This window comes from Cibotium barometz, chromosome 21 (assembly GCF_041138505.1).
Source record: "Cibotium barometz isolate CiBa-2024 chromosome 21, ASM4113850v1, whole genome shotgun sequence".
In the NCBI taxonomy this organism is placed as follows: Eukaryota; Viridiplantae; Streptophyta; class Polypodiopsida; order Cyatheales; family Cibotiaceae; genus Cibotium; species Cibotium barometz.
In genome coordinates this window covers 13,724,243-13,752,149 of record NC_141066.1, presented here as the reverse complement: position 1 = coordinate 13,752,149, position 27,907 = coordinate 13,724,243, and positions in this window count along the sequence as shown.

The window sequence follows — 27,907 nt, the reverse complement described above, 5'->3', positions numbered from 1 at the left end:
AAATTAGCATCGACCCTAGTGCCATGTTTACTGGTTAAAATATGCTGATAAATTTGTGGTAATCATCATTTTGCATTTAACCCTTGGTTAATGCCTGCAAATCACACTCAAATTCAAGATTATTCACAGCGAGAGTTGCATTTGGGAATGTGCATAAAGATCAATGCTATATGCATTATGTATTGGGCACATTACATTAGTGTAAAAATGGGATCAGACACTGCCCTTGTCCAGAATAAGGCAAGAGGTAAGACCTCCCGCATAGATTTGGGTTTGCATTGCATAATGATACAAGATAAACATCAAAAGCCCAAAAGAACTGTCAACAAAACATTTAAACATGTTGCTCACATGGAGCAAGAAGAACTGACGGACAAGCTCATGGCCCCAGCCATGAAAGAAGAAGAACATCTCTTTCCAAGAGGAAGATCCACACCAAGAAGAAAAGCTGAAGGAAGACATGGACGCGTGAAGAGAAGCTGCCACAAGAAGACTGAAAGAAGAGAAAGACATGAACGCATGGAGAGAAGCTGCCACGACAAGAAGACTGAAGACAAGAGAAGATGTGAGGCTCCAAAGAGTGAGGAGCCATGTGAAAATCTCAGAGAGAGAGAGAGAGAGAGCCCACAACCCAATGTAACCTGCCCCAACAAAAGATATCAAATTCACCTCAGAAAAACGGTGCCTCTTAATTCACGAATTTCTGCAGTTTGCGCTGGCAGTTTGCACTTCTGATTAGCTTGGCTGAATCGTGGAGAGACTGGCTATGTGTGGCTAAAGAGGTTTGGGCTAATTTTGAGCCTACAAGGAGAGGGAGCTCCTCCACTGGCTAGGGGTGCAGAGGTTAGTTGAAAAAGAGGAAAAAATATTAATAAGCTACTAATCCTAATTAGTAGCAAAGTGATTAGCGAGATAATGGGCTCACAAATTGATGGATTCTAGGCTAGGCTCTGATACCATGTTAAAATTACAACAATGTGATGAGCTATGGTGGATCAAATGCTAGAATCAACATCATTAACAAAGTGATTAGATAAATAATTAAGACATGATTAGTGAGTAATGTAGGCATGGATAATCAAAAACCAGTAAATTCTCATTAGGCCAATGCCTCAATTTATAGTGTTTACATCCAAGCATCAAATCCCACTAATTTCTCCTTGATTCACTCCACCTCTTTTGCTTGATTCTCTCCACCTCTCCCAGAATATCTCCACACCTCCTAAATCTTCTCATGCTACCCTTTATTCTCTCCCAGTAGATTCTTCTCACCTTTTCACAGGTTCTCTCACATTTACAAATTCTCTTTTACAGCCTCTAGCCAAGGGCTTGTTCCCGCACACACCCTATTCACTTGTATATTTCAATAGCAACACTTGTAGCCCCTTGGAACCAATTTGTCCAGTGGGTTATAGGTGGTGATGTGGGCAGATAGCCTTTTATGACCCTTGTGGCCACATCAAGTTGCAGAGATGGTAGTGTACGCTCCCATGAACGAACGGAGGATATGGCTTCCGACGATACATTTAACAAGGGGAGACGTAGACTCATTGGTTTCTTGGTCTGTATTGACAAGGGTAGGTGTAGAGCATGCAGAAACTTCTATATCAACGTGTGAATGGCATGAGGATCTAGAAGCTTGCTATGACTCCCCCCTTCTTGAGCTAGGTGGTATCGATCGATATCGTTTGGGAATCCAAACTAGCTCTGGAAGAATTGGTGTGGAGTACTCCATTGCCTTTCCCTTACCACGGTCTTGAATTGTCGTTGGGGTGGCAACATTTGGCTTACAAGATTTTACAAGCGATGCAGAGGGATTCAGCTTATGTTTAGGGACCTAAATCTGGTCATTCCCTTTGTAGTACCCTTGGGCTGCTAATAATATTTTAGGAATCCAATGTGATGTTACCTTGCCTTTTCTAGGGCGGGTAGCTGCTTTCCTACTACGAGGCTTCTTGTTTGAACGAGATTGAGCAATAGAGGTAGCTGTTAACGAAGCTTTTGGGACCCATTTGTATGTACTCTTCGGTAAAGTAAGCGGAGCCTTGGGGACCACACTGCCTGTCTCCACTCTTGGCGTTGAAGCGTTAGAGGGGTGGCAAACAATCAAAGATGGTGTAGCCACTTGACTTTTTGATTTTTCCTTATCTAGCGTTTTGTCCAGAGTTGATGGCTTAGGTGCGGGACCCTGAGTGGTCAGGCTGAGCGCTGGTTCTTGCGTTGTAACTTGCCTGGTTTCCCAATCAATATTGCACTTGGTGGCTAACATCCATTTGCGCCCTAAGTTTACAATTCTCTCCATGGTACCAGCAGGCATAACCAAAAAGCTTTGAACCACAATCCCCTTGTCATAGGCAACATGAGTGTGCAGAATTCTCGAGACAGTGGTTTTCTTCTTATTGATACCCTTGACTTGGATGGTACTCTTGGATAAGGGTGGTTTTCTAAGTTGACACTACACTCCATATGACAGCAAATTGTGTTGAGCTCCAAGTTGACACCACACTCTTTGGATAAGGGTGGTTTTCCAAGTTGACACCACACTCCATATGACAGCAAATTGTGTTGAGCTCCCGTATCCAATAATGCATTATATAGCACCTTCCCCCGTAAGGACTCTGTAGCTCAATTGGGTATCATAGAGGTGGGTCAGATTCTAGTGAATCCTTCTCGGCCTCCTCGAAAAATGCTTGTGTAATCCCCAAGTTGGCCTCTCGTTAGCGCCTAACACGTTGCTGACATTCTTTAGCTTCAACTCTCGCTTGTATCTTCTTAAGCTCAACCTGTTCTTTAGTTGCCTTCTTCTGATCGATTGCATGTAATTCCTCTTGGTGGCTAAGGGGGTCATAGTATCTTTTGAATTTACTCCCATTGAGGAATCCAATGGTTTCAACTCCGTCAAGAGTCTCCACTTGGATGGTACCTTGCGGGGTATTTCACATACTCTGTACGGTCCCTTACCAGCATATTTTAGCTTCTTCTTTTCGTTACGCACTCCATACATTAGGAGTCTATCCCCAACTTTGGTGTCCTCATTTTTTAGGTGGGATCAAACCATTTCTTCCTTCTATCCTTCTCTACAAGGGCATTGTACACCGCCAATTATCTTTCTTCATCTAACCGCTCAAGGATATACAAACGCTCTACTAAGGGATTACCATCCCAGCCCTCTTGAGTAGCAACATGAAGACTAGGAATGACAAATTCCCACGGCGTGACTGCTTCTTTGCCATATACCATCTTGACTGGTGTGCAATTAATAGCCACTTTGTACGCAATACGATAGGCCCATAAAGCTAACGTAAGCTTTAGATCCCAATCCGTGCGATGAGCCTCAACTGTCTTTGTCAGAATAGAGATTAAGGTCTTGTTAGTACTCTCGGCTTGGCCATTCGCTTGCGGATAATGAGGAGTAGATTTATAATGGGATATCATGAAAGGAGTAGATTTATAATGGGATATCATGAAATTTGTTGTTGTGAGCTCCTTAATCACTTCATTTATAAAATGCATACCATTGTCACTCACAAGTTCAAAAGGACAATCGAAGCGTGTGATCATATTTTCAAAGAGGAACTTGGCTATTGTCCTCGCATCTACCTTATAATGGGATATCATGAAATTTGTTGTTGTGAGTCCTTAATCACTTCATTTATAAAATGCATACCATTGTCACTCACAAGTTCAAAAGGACAATCGAAGCGTGTGATCATATTTTCAAAGAGGAACTTGGCTATTGTCCTCGCATCTACCTTACGTGTCACTTTCGCTTCAGCCCATTCGGTCACATAGTCAGTGGGGCCACAATAATGTAGCGAGATTATTGTAGCGAGATTGTGTGTGATGGGCCATTGGGCTAATTGGACCTACAAAGTCTAAACCCCACTTTTCAAACGGTTGGTTTACTTTAATTGGATGTAGGGGCATCTGATCTTTCCGCTAGGGTTTCTTGTAGCGTTGGCATTCATTTCAGCATCGTTCAACTAGTGACTGGCAAAGCTAATGGGGTAGTCTAGTTTATGTTCTCCAGATTGAGTTAGTATACACCCAATAGCAAAGTTTGATGCATGAATATGCACATGGAAGATTAAATCCCAATTAGGCATTCGCAAGATTGGAGCACTCGACCAAGGCCTTCTTTAATAACTCATATGCATGGTCACAATCTTCGATCCAAATAAACTCGATGAGAAGGTTTATTTTATTTTATCCAAGCTATCTCAGCGAAGAATAAAATAAACCTTCGATAATAACCAACATGGCCCATAAAGCGCTGGATTCCCTTATAGTTGTTGGGTGGGGGCAATTCCAGAATGACCTTGATTTTACTTTCGTCGGTGGAAATCCCATTTTTGGACACTATATGCCCTAGAATAACTCCGTGTTTAACCCAGAATTGGCATTTGAAAGGTTCAATGAGATGCGATATAATCTACACCTTTCAAATACTTTTCGTAAACACATCAAGTGCTCATCTCCCAAGAGGAATGAACACAAAGATCATCTAAGAAGGCTTCACAAAAGTCCCTTAGATATTCCTTGAAGGCTGTGTTTATCAATCGTTGGAATGTTGCAGGTGCATGCAATTTCCTCTTGTACAATCTTTGCATACTTAGGATTCATTGGGTAGGGACATTGCTGGACTAGTTTAGTAGTGCTAATCATTGGAATTGTGTGTTGCACCACAGAGGGTGGAACACCCTTCATATCATGGTATGTCCAAGCAAATATGTCCTTGAATTCTTTAAGAAGCATCTTAAGTGTAGCTTCTTCCGTCTTGGTGAGGTCTTGAGCAATAAAAAGTGGTTTAGACTCCTCACCTGGATCTACTAGTTCTATCTCCTTAACTATCGCGGGGCCATCGTAGACACCGCTACTCCCATTGGTAGACGTTCGTTGGACTTTACGTTCCCCCATGGTAAAAGATTTGAAATGCTTGGGTGTGGGGTGTAAGTCTACCGGTTCTTGTTGTGCCATGCTTTTTTCTGTAAATTTCGCTTCCTTTTGTTGTTGAGCTAACTCTCGATTTTGATGCCTTCTCGCAGTACGACTTAGTTTTGGATTCTCTTTGATTTCTAATTGGCCGATGTCATGAGGTTGCAGACTACACCACATGACACTTTGGAGGTATTCTCCCCAATTATCCACTAACTTCCGATGAGCATCATATGCTCCTACATAACTAAGCCATTCTGCAGCAGTGGATCTCTCTTTGTTTATTCTAGCTCGTACATTAGCTCGATAGCGTTGTCGCTTATGTCTCGTCTTCTTCTTACCTAGTTTTTGATTTTTGTTTATATCAGATTCAGACTCACTTGATTGATCTTCACTTGTGTCCCCCTCTCTCTCGGATGAACTCCAAGATGTTACTGTCCTAGGCCTTGAGCACGTGGCTTCCACACTTGGGTGAATATTCAATTCATACCCCCTATCAGGCTCAGAGTCAGTTTCTTCTTGAGATTCAGACTCGGAGTTGCATTGGTCAGAGTCTTCGCTACTTTCAGTGTCAAGGGAGTTTGCCACTTTCTTGCCACATCAGAAGTCAAGTGCATAACACCCATCATGTTTACTGGCACTAATGGTGGCATATCTTGCCCCTCAGGTGTTACCCAACTTGTGCCTCTATTTCCCCATGTGTCTATGGTTGCCGCTAGAGGTGTACCCACTCTACGTTATCTGACTCAGTCTCATGCCCGATAGGACATCCATATAAGGAGAATCTTCCCCATCATCGGTCTCTTTTTTGTATGTATAGCAATACTTTAATGGGGCTGAGTGAATAGTGGTATCCGATAGATTATCAATGATAACCTTGCTTCCTAAAGGATGCACGCGACCATTCTCAAGATCAACTCGAATGACAGAGTCTTGGAATTGTAAGTAGACATGGTTTTTCGACCAGTCATGCACCATTTGTGCTTCCCTCATGAAAGGACGTCCTAAGATCATTTGATATGACATAGGATGCTTAGAGAAATCCATTACAATGAAGGTATGCCTTACTTGGTATCCCAGAACCTTGATCTTAAGGTCCCTTAGCATTCCAATAGGTTTAGCTATAGTTCTATTTGCCATCTTAACCATATGTTTGTGACTTCTAGGTGAGGTCTTCCCATAGATTCCCAGCAGTTTTTAGTCACAATGCTCACTCCAGCACCACCATCAAGGATTCCCTTTAGAGTTAATCCCTTGGTAGTAATGGGGAGGGTTGCATTAGATTCATCACCTTCAAAGTACTGTCCCAACTTGTTAACAGGTATTTCAATGACCGAGTCTTCATCTAGGTTGGGCTGTAGATCCAAATGTTCCTCCACATCTTGAAGCATATCGGGTCTATCTATATTTGCAAATTGTGGTAACCACATCTTCAGTTCTCCATTGAGAAATGCCCGAAGAGCTTTTGGATATGATCGTGGTTTTGATTTCAGAGGACATGAAATCCATTAGTTTGGACACATTCAACGGTACTTTTTGAGATATCGGCCCTTGACTAGGGACTGGTGAAGATGGAATCACTTCCTCTTTGATGGGGTCAGGCATTCCGTCACTAAACATTCTTTCAAGCAAGAAGGGTGTCTGCCCACTTCCTGATGTCCTATCCTCACTTTCTTCCCGAATGATACTAGGTATAGCTAACAGTTTATGGCTCCTGTGAGGCTGAACTTGTGTAGGAAACACTGTGTCTAGGATCTTGATTTTTCTAGGTTCTGGCTCAAGTTCTCTTTGTGTTTCTTCCACCAAACACCTTAAGTGTTGCACTCGTTCAATCTCCTCTACTGGGTTTGGGTAAGTCCCAATCTTTTTCTTGAGGGTTTTTGGTCCCCACGTGGCTTGTCTTTGAGAGTCTAAGTCAGTCTGGGTAGCTGAGAGGGCATTAGCTGACTTAGTTGTGGGGGGCAGGAGGAGTTTCCTTTTGTTTCCCCCGATTTATATCTTTTCTTGATTCTCCTTCGTTGCGCTCCCAAGTGGGTTCCTCCCTTAAAGTAGTGGCTTTGGCCTCCATGGTTTCTATTGAATCCGAATCATCTTCAGGATGATTCATATACACAGGGTCATCTCCTGTCCCTATATTAGTCTTTGAACTAGTTTTGGAGCTTGTGGCATTGAGCAATCTCTTCCGTCGCATTTTCTTTTTCTTTGCTCGAGCAATTGATGCAGAATGTAGTTTTGATTTTGAAGCATTGACCATGTGACTACATTTGCAAGTACAACAGGTGTGGTTCCTAGTGCCTCATTGGTGACCTCAACCAAATTCAATGGCGTAATCTTGGGTGCACTTGGATTATGTGGACATTGAGTAATCAAATGATCTATGCCACAACGATTACATGTAAGTACCGGCATTCCCGACGTGCTCCGTTGATTTGGTTGCATTTGAGTAGCGATCTTTTGTAGCCTATTAGGGCACTCCGCTACACGATGTGGTCCCCCACAATCGTAGCATTGAAGAGGTGGTCTACTAGAAAAGGTATTAAGGTTTTGCCCTCTTGTGGGGCGAGAGCAGCCACTTGATATACAGGCTTTTTGACTTGCCCGAAATGATCCTCCATGTAATACTGGGAAGTCATTTCAAATGTATCAATCCCATATGGAACAATGGGGTCTATATCCTCTTCATAATCCCCACATGCACTATGTGACTCACAACCCATCTGGTTTTATTGGGGTAACCCTCTGATGCGAAGGTTGTGGTCCTAGCACACTGGCGGTGGTGAACGGTACAGACTGTACTAAATTTGGGTTCCTTGGAACTATGTGTTGTGACGGTTGCTCAACAGGTGGTGCAGACAGCAGCATCAGTGCTGCGGGTACTTGAGGTGTGTTTGACCAGGCTAGTGGTGCATGATTTGCTAACATACTCTTAAGTACTAGGAAATCCTTAGATTGATGGCCATACTTACCACATGTATTGCAAGTCCCATTGAATTTAACTCTGAATGTGGGGCATTCACTCGTGCTATGTGGTCCTAAGCAAACCGAACACCATTGTTGCTCTCTTCTTGGGTACATATGGCTATTTTGAGAAGCTCGATTAAACCTAAAGTATTCTTGGAGAGCCTTAGTAAGGTTAGCTATAGACATTTCAGATATCTTGGGCTCCTTGGCAATAGGTTTTACAGTCATTGGCTCGTGCCCAGATACTTGCGAACTAACAGACTTTGTCTCCGAAGATACCTTTTTACCTGCACAATCATCAAGTTTTCTATAACTGGATTGCATTGGCAGTGACTGCTTCCCACGTCGTAAGACCTCTAATGACTAGGCCATTGTATGTGTCCTCGTGGCGCAATCCTCGGATGAATCTATCAAGAAGTTTATTGTTATTATTGAAGCACTCATCGGGAATACAGCGAGAATTTAGATGCTTTAGTCGACTATGTGCTTTACAGCACCATGTTCGCCTATCCAGAGCTCTGGTGGCCCTCAGAACACTCTATTTGTGCCTAGGTGTGAGGCTTAAATTGGAAAGTCCAAGGATGCCTGTGTGGGGGGAAGGGTGAAGGCTTTGTCCCACATGCCCACTCCACTCCTTGGGGGGGTAGACTATATAGAGCTTCACTCCTCTTAAGCTTTCACTTGAGAGAAAGCTATGGAGGCTCACTCTCCTATATATATATATCAAAAGACCGAGGCTGGGGTCGGGGTCGATTGGGGGTTTTTTCTTTTTCAAAATTTTTTCCAATAAAAAATTTCTTTCCACATGGGTTAGGTTGATTTTTTTTATTTTTTTACTTTTTTTGCTTAAAAAATATTTTTTTAAAATAAAATAAAATCTTAAGGATAATGTTTTAGCTCATGTGCACCTAGGACTGGCCGCTTGCCACTACGGCACCCTTTGCGAACTGCCAACAAAGCAGCTCTTCTACCCTCTGTCTACACGCGCGTATGCACACACTAACACTAACTAACTTACTACTCTAACAACTAACACCACACAGAACTAAAATGTGTAGAAAATGAAGAAAATAGAACTGAAAAATGACTTAAGAACAGCAGAGCAAACACACATAGCTCCACAAACCTGCACACAACAGCACAAACATGCCTCTCTTTGCCTTTCCTACAGGATAAAATAGACTTCAAACAGTAGCCCGAGTTGCATCTGGAGCTTGGTGCAGGGTAATTCCCTGGCAGCGGTGCCAAAAATGTGCGCTCTTGCTACACGTGTCAGAGCTAGGGACTTGCCAAACACCGTGTGCGAGCCATGAATGGTGCAAGCACACAACCAGGAAACCAACAAGCTCAAAACAGGGAGCAATGGTGTGTCACTCACCGCTCAGACCGTCGTCGTGAAGGATTCTCATGCCGCGATGAAGGAGCCACCGCCACCGCTCTATCGCCTTGCCATCGCTGTGCCGCCACGTAATGTTCGATTGCTACACACACACACACACACACACACTCTCTCTCTCTCTCTCTCTCTCTCTCTCTCTCTCTCTCTCTCTCTCTCTCTCTCTCTCTCTCTCACATACACACATGCTGGAGAAGGGGATGGAGAAGATGAAGCAAGAGCACTCCTTGTATTCAACACTCAGAGAATGAGAGGTTTTAGGTTACATTTGACTTTTATATGTGACCTGGCCATTCACACATGGGTGCCCACACATGGCCGGCCGATCCTAACCCTTATCCTGATGAAATTCAAGGTGCGCCTCTCATCGGCGATCACCCAATCCTCTTACCCTTTACATGTGGTGCCGACAAGCCCGGCCCATGACTCAGAATACGTAAAATAATTATATGACGTAAAAAATAATACATCTCAATGTCCGCCACCATAGGTTAACAAAGTCTGACATCATCGAACAGAAAGGTAAATGTGACTTTTGGACAATTGATTGAAATGGTGCCCAAACTAAGGAAGCAATGGAAGAGTCTTGTTAATTTGATTGACGAAAAGCCAGAGAAGGGATCAATAAAGGTTCTCTCTGTTGAAGAACTTCTAGATATTTACCCAGTTGGGTAGATGTTTGGCATAAAGGAAAAAGTATGGGGCATACTTATGTAGATGGTGGTGCTTAGATATGTGTCATTACTCACTCTTGTGTGGAGCAGCTTGGTCTTACTATTTCACATGTTTCAGGTTTTCGTATACATTTGGCCAACCATCAAAAGGTCAAGTGTTTAGGCTTACTTAAAGCCCTTGAAGTGGAGGTCTATGATGTTAAAACAGTTGTGGATTTTCATGTTATGCCAGTAGGGTTAGGATCCTATCTAATCATTCTTGGAAGACCTTGGTTGCGAGCAGTGGGAGTAGTGAAAGATTGGAGACATGGTACTATATGCCTCTACAACAAAAAAGGTAAAAGGAAGTTGTTTGACATGCATAGTAGAAAGTTTTTGGAAGATGCAGGTGAGTAGGATTCTAGTGATGAGGAGTCTACTAGCTCTTCAGATTTTGAAATAGAAACTAGTGGCTCTTTTACCAGTGATGAGAAGAGGAGGTGGATGTTGCTTTCCTTTTAGTAGATAAAGAGAGAAGGATAAAAATGAAATTGTGGCACAGGTTAATGTGCAAGAAGAAGACACCCTTGGACCCTTTGAGGTGATAGAAGAGCTTATGTAGCCAAAGGTGGAACCAAGCCAAAAACAAGAACTTTTGATGTGAAGACATTGAGTCCAAATCTATCCTCCATGGAGAAAAACAGGTATTTGGAATTATTGTCTAAGTTCCCTAATCTTTTTATCATCTCATATGGCGAAATAAGGGGATTCAAAGGTGAGGAATTGAAGATAGATTTGAAGGAGGGTGCAAAACCTGTGAGGCAAAAGCTTAGAAGGATGGGACGTGAACAGATGCAAGTTTTGAAGGAAGATGTGGACAAGCTTCTTAAAGCAGTTTTCATTACCCCAGTTGACACCGCTGATTGGGTAAGCCCAGTAGAGGTAACTCCAAAGAAAGATGGGAAATGGAGGGTTTGTGTGGATTTTAAACCCTTGAATGCAGCGACCAAGAAAGATCCTTATCCACTACCCTTCCTTGACGAGATTCTTGACACAATAACTGGTTGCTGTGATGGTTTTTTTGGTTACTTTAAGCTAAAGATAGCCCATGAAGATCAAAGGAAAACCACTTTCATTACACCTTGGGGTTGCTTCTGCTACAAAGTTCTTCCTTTTCGACTCACCAATGGTCCTACTCATTACCAAAGGAGAGCTAATTGGGTACTATCTCCTTTCCTTGGTAAGTTTGTTAGAGAATTCATTGATGATTTTTGTATATATAGCTCCAGGCAAGATCATTGTTCTGAAAAGTTGGCTCTAGCTTTTGAGCATTATGATCAGTGTGGTGGATAGCTCAATCCCAAGAAATGCTTCCTTGCACAACCAAGAGTGAAGCTCTTAGGACATGTGGTTTTCCAAAAAATGGCATCGAAGCTGATTTAGATAAAGTGAAGTCTCTCATCCTTCTTCCTTCACCTAGAGATACCAAACACTATTGCCACATTCATCCAAAGGGTGAAGTATATGACCAGGTTCATTTCTCTTTCTTCACAGTTGCTTTATCCTTTGCAACAAGCAGCTAAGCATGCCATTTAATTGGACTATTGAATGTGAAAAAGTTTTTCAAAATGTCAAGGAAGTTTTGGGGGCTATGCCAACCATGCAGGCTCCTAATTGGGGAGTAGGTATTCTATGTAAATCCATCTATTGGAAATGATGCTATTGGTGCCATGTTATTACAAAAGGGGAAGGGTTCTCATTTTATGCGCCCAGTTTATTATGTTAGCAGGGTCAAAACTATGGTAGAAAAGAACATGTCAGAAGTAGATTTTGTAATGGCAAGTGTGGTATATGCATGCAGACAGTTCCGTCATTATCTTCTAACCTGGCCTATTGTTTTCTTGACAAGTGTGAGGATAAAATCTGAAACGTGTTTTGGGTCTGTGTACATATGCTATGTGTGGTATGTGAATAAAGCTTTGCAATGCCCTGGCAAATGTACAGGTTGAGTGGTTTTACAGTGAACTGGTATATGCACGTGTTTTTTTTGGGAGCAGACGCTGGAGATCTGGAAGTTTATGGCAACTGTGTGGTATGCTGATGGTTGCTAAATACAAGGTACCGACTGGGAAATTGATGGGCTTGGTAAGTTAATGATGCTGATCGTGAGGTTGTGAGCAGCTCTCGCATAATTTTGGAAAGTCGTGGACGCTGCATGTGAACTTGAGGCACAAAGTGATGAAAGAGCATTGTATGGCTTTCTTTAAGGCTTTAATTAAATAAAAAACATATATTATGTGGCCACTTTATAGAGAGCCAAGTGGAGTTCTTTGTGGCGGCCAACTCGATGTCTAGAAAGCGTCGAAGGCGTGAAGGAAGGTAGACGGGCTCTCTGGAAAAAAAAGGTGGGGGTGTTGTGCAGATACTGACGATGGCTGGAAAAGATAAGGGCCACCGGATAGAGGGAGAGAACACGTGGAAGCTTGGTGCACTGCCACCTCGTTGATCCAGAAGGCTGGCGAAAACGTAGGAGGAGGCCGCCTCGTAGATTGTAGGGGTGACAGCAGGCGAGTAAATTCAGCAGAGCTGCAGCAAGTAAGGGGCCGTTTTAAAAGAGGGAGGCCTCTGGTCTGCACAGGGGAAGTGAAGAGGGCAATCCTTGGTGAAGAGAAAGGCTGGTCGTCAACGGAGAGAGGCTAGCTGCTGTAGGCAAAGACAGAGAGGGGCTGGGAAGCAACCGCCTGGTGTGATAGCTCAAGAGGGAAGCCAACTGGAGAGGGACCGTCGACGACTGGATGCCGTGTGAGAGAAAGGAAATTGCAGAGGCCAGTGTTAGCGCAACATCAAGGAAAAAATTGGGATCTGGAATTGCCTAGTGCTATGTGGGCTTATAGAACATCTGTGAAAATTGGCACAGGATTTACACGTTTTCATTTGATATATGGCAAGGAAGCTTTGTTGCCTATTGAGGTGGAGTTACCAGCAGCAGTTAAAATGCTTGAAAAATTGATGATTGACCCAAAAGATGTATACAAGGAAAGACTTTTGTATCTACAGCACAGTAGGTCCACTTAGACAGATCTCTGGCTTTGGAGCATTGTAAGAAAATGCAAGAAGAGAATGTGAAGCATATAAATGCTAAAATAAAAAGTAAAGGAATTGAAAACAGTGACATGGTGTTAAGGTATAACAGTAAATTGGACAACACCTTTCAGAAAAAGTTCCAGGTTAAGTGGGAGGGTCCTTTATGGTGTTGGAGTGCTTTACCAATGGTACTTACCAATTGGCTAACCTTGATGTAACTCTACATCCATCCAAGGTAAATGGTCTGCGCTTAAAAAAATATTATGCAAGATTGATGACCATTGTTAAAGATGACATGTGTGAAATTGAGGATGTGACAAGTCAATGTAAGGAAAAAGGTGACATGGGTCTCAATTTACTTTTCTCTGCTAGTCATAAATGATCTAGCAGGCTGGGGGGTGGGCAGACTATGTTAGGAGTTTTCTGAGTGTCGTTTTCTGGCATATGTACATATAGATGCATGTTCATATAGTACTGGGATGCCCACCAATACTCCACCCCCACTGAAGTAACAATGAAGCCTTTTTAGCATGTGATGATGTGTTTGATGCAAATAACCATTTTTCTTCTCTTTCTATCCTTTCATATCTCGCTTTGAGCCATGATGATCCCCACGTCATAATGCTATAGTATTTCTTTATATGCAACTCCAAAGCAAGCGTAAGCGGTTGGTGATCAATGTGGGGAGGTGTCCTTTGATCCTATGTGTGCTTGTAGGAGTTTGGCTTTGCCCAGGCAAATGGAGGATGTAATTGATGTATGGATTCCTTCGTGCACGGGGAGGTAGATGGTATCAAACCATTTTGGCCATACATAGGTGGCAAACTTGAAAACATCAACTAAAGAGGTTTCAACTCAAAGATTTCACCGTGGAGGAGGCGGGCATGGTGGTTGCCAAACGAGGAGCAAGGATTCAAGTATAAAAGGAGAGGTGCTGGGCGAATGACAGAGGGTGGGATCTTTTTGTTTGTTTTGTCAAGCAGAGGTGTGTTGCTTGTTGTATTGTTGCTGCCAGTGGTATGAGAGAGCCACAGAGAGAGAGAGAGAGAGAGAGAGAGAGAGAGAGAGAGAGAGAGAGAGAGTGATGGTGGGCTGAAAACCCGACTACAGCTATTGATGGTGGCTATCCAACTTGGGCACAAAGCATCATTGGTGGAGTCAAGATGAACTTTCATAGTAGGAAGCTGTGCAGGCTCTGCTGGCCATGTGAAGGTGGCCATGTGAAGGCTGCTGTGGTGGCTTGTGTAGCCATCCCTTGACAATGTTTTGAAAGGAAGCTATGGCGTGAGGCCATAAAGTGTACAAGGAGCTCAAGCATCATCGAGATACTAATTGTGATTCAAGCCTTGAAGATCAAGGAGTTGTGGCCTTCATTTCTAGCAAGAGGCCGTTCATCCGTTGGGCTGATTTCCAAGGCACAAGTGGGCTCTTGAGGGCCATTAACGTGGTCACACTAAATCTTGTCGGCTTGCATAGCCATTGAGGTATTTCTCGTTTGGTTATTGGTATTTCGGAAAGGGGAACTTCCCACCATATAAATGCAGAACATATTGGAATTGATATGGGCAAAAGGTACCTTGGGTGCATGAAGGTGGTGTGGGTGTATTGTCAGCATGTTTCTCATTGGGTTAGTCATGGTTGTGTGATACTAAGAGTTGGCATTATGGTGGTAGTGCTTGCTATATTCAAACTTTGTAACTATACTCTATGCCAAGGTGTGAGTATCTTGCGTACTTTAAAGGGCGGCTCTCTTTGAAACACTCTACTTCACATTCAATCAATGATGCAGAACCTGAGTTAATGTGTGTGAGCCCAAGGGGCCTTTGTGTTACAAGTTCTTTTGAAGTTGTGAGTGAGGTGGGAATGCAGATTTGGTGTGTGGGTGTGTGTTGTGTGTGTGTCTGTTAATGTGCCCACACAAGGATGCCATTCACATGCTAATCTCTCATTCTCTCTCTTTTCTTAATTAATCTATTGCTTATGTTGAGCCTATGTAATCAAGGTTTTTTACCCATATATATCATTTACCAATGGAGTTGTGAGGTAGAGAATTTGATGTACCTTTTTCTCTCTCTCCTCTTGGTGTGAATGTGTATTTTGGGTTGTGTTCTGTGTATCTGGATGGTTGGACGAGGGTAGAGAGTTGTTTGTGAGGATCTTGGGATTGTGAGTGTGTGAGCTCCCTTTTCCAGCTTTAGTAAAGGCTGGTGGTGCCCCTTTTTTGTTCTTTGAGTGTGTTCCGGCATGTGTGGGTGGATGTTGCTATAAAGGACTTCCCTTTTCTTTTCGCCTGACAACGTGATGTCATACTACCACATGTATATGGTTCACATGATTTCATGCTACCACGTGTCACTGCAACGATCAATTATACTACCATGTGTCTACATACTGACATACACGTGTTGACGTACTAACTTATACATGTCGATGTACTACCATGTGTCTCACTATCAACTCATACTAACACGTGTAACATTTTTCAAAGTTCCTTACCATGTGAAACTAAGCTCAATTACACAATAAAACCCATTTTTGATTCCAATCATGTCCAATCTCACAATTCACCCTATCAGTTGTGTTTTGGACACTTAACCAATCCAACAATAAGATTTTTACACCTTTTTTTACAATTTTAATTGTTGCAAACTTTTAATAATTAGTTTACCATGGAAAGACGACGTGATATGAAGAATCCATCAATAATAAATTGCACATATCGCACCGCCTTTCCAAGAGGTATATTTTCATAAACTCTTCACATGCCTTACCTTTGTAATGTCTATTTATTTATATAGGTGTATACATGATGGATTTAGGTGAAGAGAATCTATTCTTAGAATAAACAAATGCAAAAAGACTATTTGACTTTTTACAAGTAGCAAGTGCAAAAAGTGGATTTGTTTCATACATGGCTTCATTCAATGTGCCTTTTGACTTGGATTCACTTTTAATACATTTTAAGGAGTACTATGAGGAAGAAATGAGAGATTTTTTTGCTCTTACAAATGATGATGGAATTGATATTGAGGGTTCAAGGTTTGATATGGAATTGATATTGAGGGAATTGATAATTAGTTTGGCAAAGACACCATTAGAGAAGGGCTGGTTACAAAAGAAATATGATGCCTTGCTTTAGAAGGTGAAAGTAAATGTTAAACATTGTAGGTTCCACAGTAGGAAATGTAGGGTTCTTCAACACCATGTAGCATTTATTTTCTATCTCCATGCACATGCTATTGATGAGATGGTAGTTTAGACTTCATTGATCCAGATGAGATTGCTGAATGGCTTTGAATCCTTTAAAACTTATATAGGATGATTTATTCATCTATCCAGAGGTAAACCTTTTTGGCAATGTTTTCAAAAAAACATCCTTACATTCTTCTAATAAATTGTTTAAAGAAAAACCATCTACTTCACAAATACTTGAATCAAACTTTTCACAATGGTTTTTAAAGTGAGGTGCCCATTTAATAGCACAAAAACATTTGTTCTATTTCATTATCTTGATGAAGCTTTTGGAGCTCAATGTTACATATCAAAGGAGAAGATGGTACATTGTGCTCTCTTTGCAATGTAATAAATTTTCCTTTATGCTCAAATGTTAGTGTATTATGAAAATAGCTTCTCAAAAGTGTTTTCCCCAATGAAAACAATTCAAGTATGCACTGTTTTTCCTTTAGGCTTATCATTACCATTCCCAGTAAGTTCTAGTCCTTGGGACTTAGGACAATTCCTTTTATCATGTCCTGGCTCAAGACAAGAGAAACAAAGTTTTTCTTAAAACGCTCTCTCAAAATCTTGCTTTTTTAGAAACTTACTAGGATTGGATTTTTTATTTTTTGGAGATTCTTCCTTTTTAAAGAAAAATCCTTTCTTTTTTTAGAGCCAAAATTTTCTTCATGAGGTTTATATGAATTTTTTTATCATTTTCTTTACGCTTACCATTACTCATGGTATCGTAAATTTTTTAACAAATTTAATAGTGTCAGCTAAGTTTTTTGGGTCTTTGGAGCGAACTTCTTCCTTGTACTCCCTTTTTAGGCCTGTAATGAAGCCTCTGACATTAGGCAAAATATGGACTCTCATTTTTGCTCCTTAAAGATTTCCATACCTCCTCTCTCTAGAAAAATGGGATCATGGTGAAATTTTTACAAATCAACTCAGAAGTGAGCAGAGTTTGGACATTTGGAATCTACTCTTCGAGACCTTTCTAATGATATATAGCATGATGGGAAATTTTGCATCTTCAAGAAGCTCCCAAATTGGTGACATGGCATGTAACATGCCATGTCATCACCAATTTGGGGGGTTACATGCCACATCATCACCAATTAGGGGCTTCTTGAATATGCACAACTTTACATCATGTTATATATCATTGGAAAGGTCTACATGCCATGTTTTAAAAAATGCAAAGATGCAAATCTTGTCATTTTTGTAGAAAAATATGGACCGCGCCTTTATTTCTCTTTATTTTTGTAGAAAAATATGGTCCACATCTTTATTTCTCTCCTTCTCTTCTTCACTAAAAGTGGGTGCCTTTAAATCTTTGAATATCGTACCCTAGTCTCTAGTTTTGGGACCCTCTTCAATTATGGTTTCATTCAACGCTTTTTCTAGAGTTTTTTCCCTTGCCTCACTAATTTTGTAGATATTTATTTTACTCCCACTCCTTCCCCTCCCATCAAGGAGCTAAGAAGACCCATCATTTTCTCAAGTTTATTTTCTATATTAAAGATTTTTTTCTTTCATTTCGTTCATTTCTATATCATCATAATCATTAAGGTCTAAATCTTGCATATCTATTTCATTTGGTTTTGTCATATCCTCTTCCATGTGGAAAGAGGACATTGGGTTTCCCCCCTTCTCATCACCAATTTCATTCGTCCCACCTTGAGAAGCCATTTACTATCGCACTAAGCAAAATGGAAAATTTCTTACAAAGCAAGAAAAATACAACACAATGACCTTACTTGGTTGGGTAATTATGAATTTTTCCCAATGATGTGAAGAACAATTCCATTGATTCCTCCTTGTTGTTGATATTTGCTTCAAAGATCCTCTAAGGTTTTCTTGTACTCCACTTGCTCCATGTGGAACTCCAAAGTATGCCCTATTTATTAGGCAAGAGGTATGCCCAATTTATTAGGCAAGATGTATGCCCAATGTATTAGGCAAGAGGTGTTTTGTATGGAGAAGATTTAAGAAATATAGAGATTAGCTTATGAAAATGAATAGAAAAGAGATTGAGTAGAGATTAGAGTTAGCAACACTGAGTAGCTCAATGGAAACATGGTAGAGAAATAACTTGAATCTGATACCAATGTAATGATCCTTGCATTATAAGCTTAAGTACTTGTAAGACTAGTACTTTTATTCTCGAATGTAATGATCCTTGCATTATAAGCTTAAGGACTTGTAAGACTAGTACTTTTATTCTCCAATGTGATGCTCCTTGGATTATAAGCTTGATGACTTGTAAGACTAGTACTTTAATTCTCCATCCAACCATATCCCAAATAGTCCCTAAACTCATGTTTATATAGACCTAAGTGGTGCATGACCTTCCAACTTTAGTCCCTAAGTTGACCTTTCATTGGCTAGACATTGCCTTTTCCTTGTCCAATGCCTCTTCAACTACCCCTAGAAGGGGTGTCTACTTATGTGTCCCTTGGGCTTCCAGTGTGCACCATCTATTCCTTTTTTTGCTTATCTTTAATGCCTATTAACCATTTCTTAGGTATTTCCTATTTGAAATCCCATGAATCTTATTTATATGGAACCTTTCACATATAAATACTCTTTCCTAGGCTTACCTTTCAGTGTTTCATGTCAATCTCATAACAAAAGACAACCCCAAAGAGGAGAGTGTGCCGCATGAGGAAGACAATCCAAAGATGAGGGAAAATAGCTACAGAAGGAACAAAAACAGCTACACAAGGAACAAAAACAGGAGAAGAAGGGAAAACAAGAGAAGAAGAGGAAAATAAGAAGACTTTTTAAAGAAACATGAGAACTTATATTAGCAAAACTTGTACTACTGGTATTTATAAATTATTGCTTGATTAGATAGTGTGGGTTATCATTTGGCCCCACAAGCCTCATTTAAAAATTTTATAAAATTTACAGCACCATGACTATTGCTCCATCTTTACTCCCCATCCTACAAAACGATACACTTTATTTAGCATGATGACTGTTATAATAAATTGATGTTGATAATAGTGATAATAGTGATAATAGTGATAATATTTTTGTTAAGTTTAAACTAACTTGGACTTTAAGAATTACATTATATCGTTGCATTGGCCTCCAATAGAATGTGTTGAAGAGCTCTCGTAACACATTTGTTTTTTATTTTCCCTCTACCGTGTCAAATTGTACAAAAATAGTTGATACATTAACTTTGAGCTTCAGTCTCATCATGTAGAGCTTTGAGATGACTACTTCTCCATGTGCAATAGTCTGTGTTGAGCACCAAGTTGATATGGTGCATTACAAAAATAGTTGATACATTAACTTTGAGCTTCAGTCTCATCATGTAGAGCTTTGAGATGACTACTTCTCCATGTGCAATAGTCTGTGTTGAGCACCAAGTTGATATGGTGCAGTAGTCTGTGTCGAGCACCAAGTTGATATGGTGCCTTTTCTTTGAGTTAGGATCAACCCTTTGTGAGTCACCATAGCAAGAAAAGAAAAGAAAGCACTATTAAATTAAAAATGATATAGATTCAAAGAGAGAGAAAGAGATGGCGGTTGGATGGATCTTTTTGTATGTGTGTGGATTATAAAGATTTGAATAAGCTCACCACCATCAAGAATCAATTTTCGATTCTGCACGTTCACGATGATTGCATTTCATTGTAGGTGGCTAGTGGAGACCTTCTCAAGTGAAGGAGATGGTGTCTTGGACATTTTTGCGGGATGTGGAGGCTTGGGACGTGCATGCCAAGGGTTAAAAAGGCACTATATGGGGATAGAGAATGACATGGAGGTAGCCAAAGCATGTCTAGGAGATTTCTCATTAGGTCAGGATGACACGTAGAAGAATGCTATAATTTGTGGATCAAAAGACTTTGTAATCAAGATTGTCATGGTTTGGAAGTTTAAAGATCGATATATACATTTTTGATCTTTAAAAGATTGTGTTTTATATTTAAGTAAGTAAGAAAGTATGTATGTAATGTATGTATATATGTTAGTGCATAGGTAGCTCTTGTATGTATGTATGTATGTGTATATGTATATGTATGAGGTGTATGAATTTAGGTAGATATATGTATATATATAATTATATCAATAAGTGTGATGTGGATCAAAAGACTTTTTAATCGAGATTTTCATGGTTTGGAACTTTAAAGATTGGTATATACATTTTTTATCTTTAAAGGATTGTTTTTTATATTTAAGTAAGTAAGAAAGTATGTATGTATGTATGTATGTATGTATATATGTTAGTATGTAGGTAGCTCTTTTATGTATATGTATATTTTGTATGTGTATATGTATGAGGTGCATGAATTTAGATAGGTATATGTATATATGTAATTATATCAATAAGTATGATGTGGATCAAAAGACTTTGTAATTAATATTTTTATGGACTAGATCTTTAAAAGACTGAAATTTATATTGTTGATCTTTCAAAGCGTGTTATTTATATGCAAGTAAGTTCTTGGTCCTTTACAAAGCTCATAGTAAGTTCATGGTCCTTTGCAAAGCTTGGACTACTTGTTCATTGCTCCAAAAAGCTCGGCAAAAAAAGCTCGCAAAAAAAAATCCCCCAACGCTGCGCTTGGTGAGTTTGCTGCAGTTGTGGACTATAAGACTGAAAGTTCTGCCGGTCCAGTTGGAGATGCTACCAGTAATCTCTTCCTAGCCTAGGATACTATCTAGAACTAAATCACTTAAGCCTTTCATGCAGGCAGTACTCATAGCTTCAAGCGCAACATTTAGGAGAGTGGGTGTGCCTCTTGTGAGTTTATCAAGCATAGTGGTGAAAGCATTGAGATTAGCCAAGGATTCTTTAGTCCAGTAATCCAAATTGATGACAAGCCTACTCAAGTGGGGAAGAGCAAGAAGGCAATTCTTGGGGTGGTGCACAACACAAATAGAGATGAGATCCTTAGGTATTAATGCAAACTGCAAGCTTGTCAACTCGAATGAAGCCAAACTTTTGATTGCACCTTCCTAAAGCTTACAGTGCCTCACATGTGTTTATTTGCTAATTGGGGATTTTGTTGCTTAATCAAATTCAACAAGATTTTGAGAAAGGATCATTTGAGCTGAGACTTTTGGCATTTCATGACTAGTTCACGTTGTGTAGCATCACAATATGCAAAAAGAAAGGTGCATTGCATTAGATTACATAGATTGTCTTTTTTTAATTCCTTTGGCCTAACCTAGGGCCTGGGCATTAATTAATGTATGAGCCCAATTCAACATATATACAATTAGTCTACAAATATACTGCTACCTATATACGGTTCACGTGATGTCGTACTACCACATGTATACAGTTCACGTGATGTTGTACTACTATGTGTCATTGCAATGATCAATTATACTACCATGTGCCTACATTCTAACATACACATGTCGACGTACTACCACGTGTCCTAGTGTCAACGGCTAGTCATACTAACATGTGCTGTCATACTATCATGTTTCACTCGTACATTTGCTAAGAGTAGTATAAAAAGAGGTGACCCAACATTTTTCAAAGTTCCTTACCATGTGAAACTAAGCTCAATTACACAACAAAACCCATTTTTGATCCCAATCAAGTCCAACCTCACAATTCACCCTATCAATTGTGTTTTGATACTTAACCAATCCAAGACTAAGATTTTTACACCTAACCCAAGAACAAGGTAAACCTTTTTACAATTTTAATTGCAAACTTTCAATAATTGGCTTACCATGGAAAGACGATGCGATATGAAGAATCCATTAATAACAAATTGCACATATTAAGTCATCTTTCCATGTGGTATATTTGCATAAACTCTTCAAATTCCTTCCCATTTCAATGTCTATTTATTTGTACAGGTGTATACACAATGGATTTAGATGAAGAGTTTCTATCTTAGAAAAAACTAGATTTGTTTCATACATGACTTCATTCAATGTGCATTTTGACTTGGACTCACTTTTAATGTATTTTAAGGAGTACTATGAGGAAGAAATGAGAGATTTTTTACTCTTATAAATGATGATGGAATTGATATTGAGGGTTCAAGGTTTGATATGGAATTGATATTGAGGGAATTGATAATTAGTTTGGCAAAGACACCATTAGAGAAGGCCAGGTTACAAAAGAAATATGATGCCTTGCCTGAGAAGGTGAAAGTAAATGTTGAACATTGCAGGTTCCACAATAGGAAATGTAGGGTTCTTCAACACCATGTAGCATTTCTTTTCTATCTCCATGCACATGCTATTGATGAGGATGCTAGTTTAAATTTCATTGATCTAGATGAGATTGATGAATTTTCAGTCCTTGATACAAAATTTTCTAGGGATCAAGGGCAAGGTATTTTTTATGTAATGTGGCTTATGCTAAGGCAATTCTTGATTTAAATATCTGTGCTCTTAGAGACTACCAACTCTAAAAGTTTCTTCGACATAGAGGCAAGCTACCAAAGGAAGACAACCCTGAAGAGGAGAGTGTGCCACCCAAGGAAGACAATCCTGAAGATGAGGGAAAACAGCTATACGACGAACAAAAATAGGAGAAGAAGGGAAAACAGGAGAAGAAAGGAAAACAAGAGAAGAAGAGGAAAAGAAGAAGACTTTTTTAAAGGAACATGAGAACTTATATTAGCAAAACTTGTACTACTTGTATTTAAAAAAATTTGCTTGATTACATAGTGTGGGCTATCATTTGGCCCTGCAAGCCTAATTTAAAAAATTTTATAAGATTTGCAGCATCGTGACTATTGCTCCATCTTTACTCCCCATCCTGCAAAAAGATACACTTTATTTAGCATGATACTGATTATAATAAATTGATGTTGATAATAGTGATAATATTTTTGTTAGGTTTCAACTAACCTAGTCTTTACATTGTATCGTTGCATTTGCATCCAATAAAATGTGTTGAAGAGCTCTCGTAATGCATTTGTTTTTATTTTCCCACCACCGTGTCGAATTGTACAAAAATAGTTACAAAAATAGTTGATACGTAGTCTTTGAGCTTCAGTCTCATCATGTAAAGCTTTATGATGACTACTTCACCATGTGCAGAAGTGTTTGTTGAGCACCAAGTTGATATGGTGCCTTTTCTTTGAGTTAGGATCAACCCTTTGAGTCGCCGTAGTAAGAAAAGAAAAGAAAGCACTATTGAACTAAAAATGATATAGATTCAAAGAGAAATCAAGAGATGGCAATTTGGTTTAAAAGAAGGATAGATCTTTTCATATATGTGTGCATTATAGAGCTTTGAATAAGCTCACCATCAAGAAACAGTTTCTGACACGTATAGATGATATCCGTGAGGACAAGTTAGATGGATTGACATGCTTTAGCCGAATTGATCTCAAGAGTGGATATCATCAAGTGTTTTTGGTACCTAAGGATGTACATGAACCTATTTTAGGGATAGAGAGAGAAAAAACAATAAAAAGAAAAGAGAGAGAAAAACTCGTGCTATACATATGAAAGAGATAGAGTGGATTGGGGATTTTTGGAGAGGATGATGTGCAGGATGGGATTTCCTAAGGAGTGGGTTCGAGGTGTTTCTAGACTCTGCTTGACTTCACACAGGTAGGTTCTTATTCTTAGGGGAGCTAGAGGCAACAAATTTTCACTTTCTCGCTTGATCTGGCAAGACTATCCCACTAGCAAATTAAGATCAAATTTACGTCAATGAAGGATGAACTATAGGGCATTGTAAATGGAAGGAAAAAGTGTCCGGAGGATGAAGGGGGTGAAAAGAAGAAGTGGTTAAGCCTGAATAAAAAAGGATTAGCCATCCTTGTATTAGGGTTGGGAGATGGATTTATTCTTCATATTGCATCATAAGATACATCTAAGGATGCTTGGCATGAGCTAGAGAAATTGTTTGGGGAAAAGAAAAAGAATTAAAAATAAGCTTTAAAATACAATTCTTTGGTTTGGACATTAAAGATAGTGACTTGCTTTCAGCAAACCTTAACAAAATGAAGAGTATAACACAATAATTGGTTAGCATTGGGGCACTAGTAGAAGAGAATGCCATATCCATACCGTTGAGAAGCATGAGACTTAAGGAGTATGACCCCTTGTTGGTCGCTTGAAGAACCTCCTAGATTCAACCATTGCAGGAGTGGAAGTAGCGCTCATTGAAGAAGAGAAGCAAATTTGAGGAAAGATAACCCAAGGTACATCAAGTGAGGAGAAAGCACTCTTCTCAAGAGGATCGGGATCGAGAACTAGAGAAGGACCAAAGATAAAGATGACATGTCATTACTGTGGCAAAATTGGTCACATGGAAAAGGATTGCTGGCATAAGAAGAGAGCCAAAGAAGCCAATGTAATGACAAATAAGGAAACATCAATGAGGCCTCCCAAGATGGAGGCAACACCAAGTATCTTTTCTAGATGATATGAGAAGCATGGCTCCTAACCCCTGGTTGTAACCCCACTCTCCCACTGTGTAAAGTGTCAAGACAAGGCCAACTTTATAGCTCATAAAGCAACCTAGACGGACCGCTCCAACCATATGAGTATAGAGTGTAGGTCAAGTCAATTCATGTTAGGTGTTAGACCCTTATCACATTAAGGGGATGTGTTGAGAAATGCAATGTGTGAGGGTGCAAGATGTGTAGAGCAAGGGGGGGAGCATGCAAATTAAAAAAGGAATAGACTAAGGGTCCAATGTCAAAGGTTGATTTGTATGGTCATTTGTAGAAGGTGAAGTCTAAGGTAAAAAAGGTAGCACATGAAAAGTGCAAGGAAGGCACATGTAATTTTAGCATTTATTGACACATGAAAGGCACAATAGTGCGCATAAAGTACGAATTGGGGCTCCATGAAGAGCTATATAATGATGTACTTGGATCATTCTAATGCAAGATATTTATGTGGGTTTCTAGTTAAATATTATCATTATCCTTCTCTTAGTTTAATCTCAAGACTAATGTGTTAATCACTATTCTTAATCATGTCTCTCATTTGCTTTGATCCAACATGAGCTCAACCATGCTTGATTTTCCAGCACTTGTACTTGAGCTACAATGCAATAAGCTGAATGATAAGGTGATAAAATGTATTTTTGTGGGATACAGCTTAGAAAGCAAAGTGTATAGACTCTACCATCTGGCTAGCAGCTTGGAAACCAAAGCATATAGAATCTACCATCTAGCCACAAGGCAGATTTTGGTGAGTAGAGATGTTTTTATGGGATATAACTTAGAAAGCAAAGAGTATAGAGTCTACCAACTAGCCACAATGCAGATTTTGGTGAGTAGAGATGTTGTTTTCGTTGAGAACTCATTTCAACCCATGCTTTTATGCAAAAAAGCAACAATATGTATACTCACAGGACATCTTTGATACGCTCCTACCTTTGTACAATGCTGGATGATGTAGTGGATACGGAAAGGGCAATCATACATGCATCGAAGAGATATCAAAATGGTTGGTGCAAATAATGCAGGATAGCAAATTAGCTACTCCTTTGCCTAGCAGGACATGTGCATGTTCTTATCGTGCATCTTATTCTTTTGTGAATCATGCTCTCATTGCTAGTATATGCAATGAAGAGGAACTTGTTCACCTTGAGGGAGCACAAGAAAATGATCATTGGATATAGGCCATGTAGAATGAATATGACTTAATCCTAAAAATTGACACTTGATATATTTGCCTTATGGTAAAAATACCATTGGTATGAAGTGGTTTATGAGATTAAGCATAAAGCTGATGGTAGCATTGGCTATTTTTGCCCATCAACTAAGCTACAGAGATTTGGAGCTTTGTAAGATGCCTATGGTGAGCTTTTTGATATGATGATAAGATTTCCTTTGATGTTGTCTTAGCTCCATATAACTCCAATGTGCTTCAAATGCCGTATAAGAGGGTTTGGTATCCTCTTTTACAAGAAATACTTAGTTGAATGGTTTTCTCAGTAAGGGAGATTGTGGTAATATTTTTTTGTTTTACCATTTGTGAATTCATGATAAATATACTTGTGCATTTTTGTAGGATAGGTGGAAGGCAAATTTTGATGTTGCTTATAAGAAATTGCTAGTGGGTCTGGAGAAGACTGATAGGGATGTCAAAGTGAATGCAATCAAGAAAAGTGTCACTAGTACTTATCGAGGGGGAAGGTGCATCAAGTGAGTACTTTGTTCCTATTTACTTTAGATAATAATGTGAATTTGGTTAATTTCATCCCCTAACTTTCCTATCTACAACTTGTGAATTCATCAAATGGAAAAGAGTGGTTTGACATACTCAAGACTTTGCCATTCAAGGATCCTATCTTCAAAGATTCCCTTAGATGAGATATCTTAGATATCAATTGCTACTTGTAGTAAGGCAAACTAATTGGCTATTATCTCTCTCCTTGGAGTTAACGCAAATCTAAGAAGCACCTATGGGATGCCTTCTAGTGTCCATGCATTCATTCCATGACTTGTGAAAGAGGTGGTCTTCATGGACCAAGTCTTGGGTGATACATTAAGGCATTCATTCCATCCCTTGGAGTTCTTCATGGACCAAGTCTTGGGTGATACCTCAAGACTCTTGGAACATATTTTTAAGCGGTCTATAACTTCCCAAGCATCCCACACTTTATTTTGAGGACATGGTGGTCAAGCATAGGGAAAATTTGTATGACCCACTTGTGGCTTTTTTGTTAGTGTCTACCCCACCATCTAGGCAAGTTGATTTGCTCAATGCAAGTCATCATTTGGTTTATATGCATATTGAACCTCTCGTTATCAAATATATGTGTTGGGACTTCATTTGAGATAATTAGTAGTTTATAAAGGGAGCCTACACTCTTTCTATGAATCAAGTTTCTTCATCATTTAGTGGAGACCCAAAAGATGGATTCCATACCTCAAATTTGCAAAGCTTGGACCATGGTTAAAGATCCACAGTATTGCATGTACACTTCCTCCATATTCCCTACAGTAAGGGGAAGAGTGCACAAGGAACCGTTGTGCTAGAGAGCCCATGGTGGACTGGCATGAAAGTGGGCACTTGCTTGGAGGAGAAATAATATATATATGAAAGGCATCTAAGGGGTGAGTGCAAATTTTATTTTGGGTCCTATGGCAACATGAAGGAGGAGCAACGAAAGAAATTGGAAGAGGAACAAAAGTGCCTTTACTGAACAATAAGGTAGTAGCAATTGGGTAACAAAATCCTTCACGTGTTGGAAGACCAAGGACCTGTTGTGATAGAGAGAGGAAGCAATGCCCATGGTGGACTGACATGAAAGTGGGCACTTGCTTGGAGGAGAAATAATATGTATATGAAAGGCATCTAAGGGGTGAGTGCAAATTTTATTTTGGGTCCTATGGCAACATGAAGGAGGAGCAAGAAAGAAGTTGGAAGAGGAACAAAAGTGCCTTTACTGAATAATAAGGCAATAGCAATTGGGTAACAAAATCCCTCACGTGTTGGAAGACCAAAGAACCAGAACATTGAGAATACAGAGGTTTGTTATCCTCTATTGTCTTTTCATTCCTAAAATTATTTACTTCTTTGGAGTATCATTTTTCTTATATATGCAAATCAAGGTGCTTCACATTTGGAGACATATCATCACATTTGTTTGGGTACCCTTGTATTGCATGTTGATATGTAAGCAAGGTCCACTTCCTCGAGACCATGTGAGAGTCTAGGAGTATGCCTATATTTCGTTGGGTTGCAAATC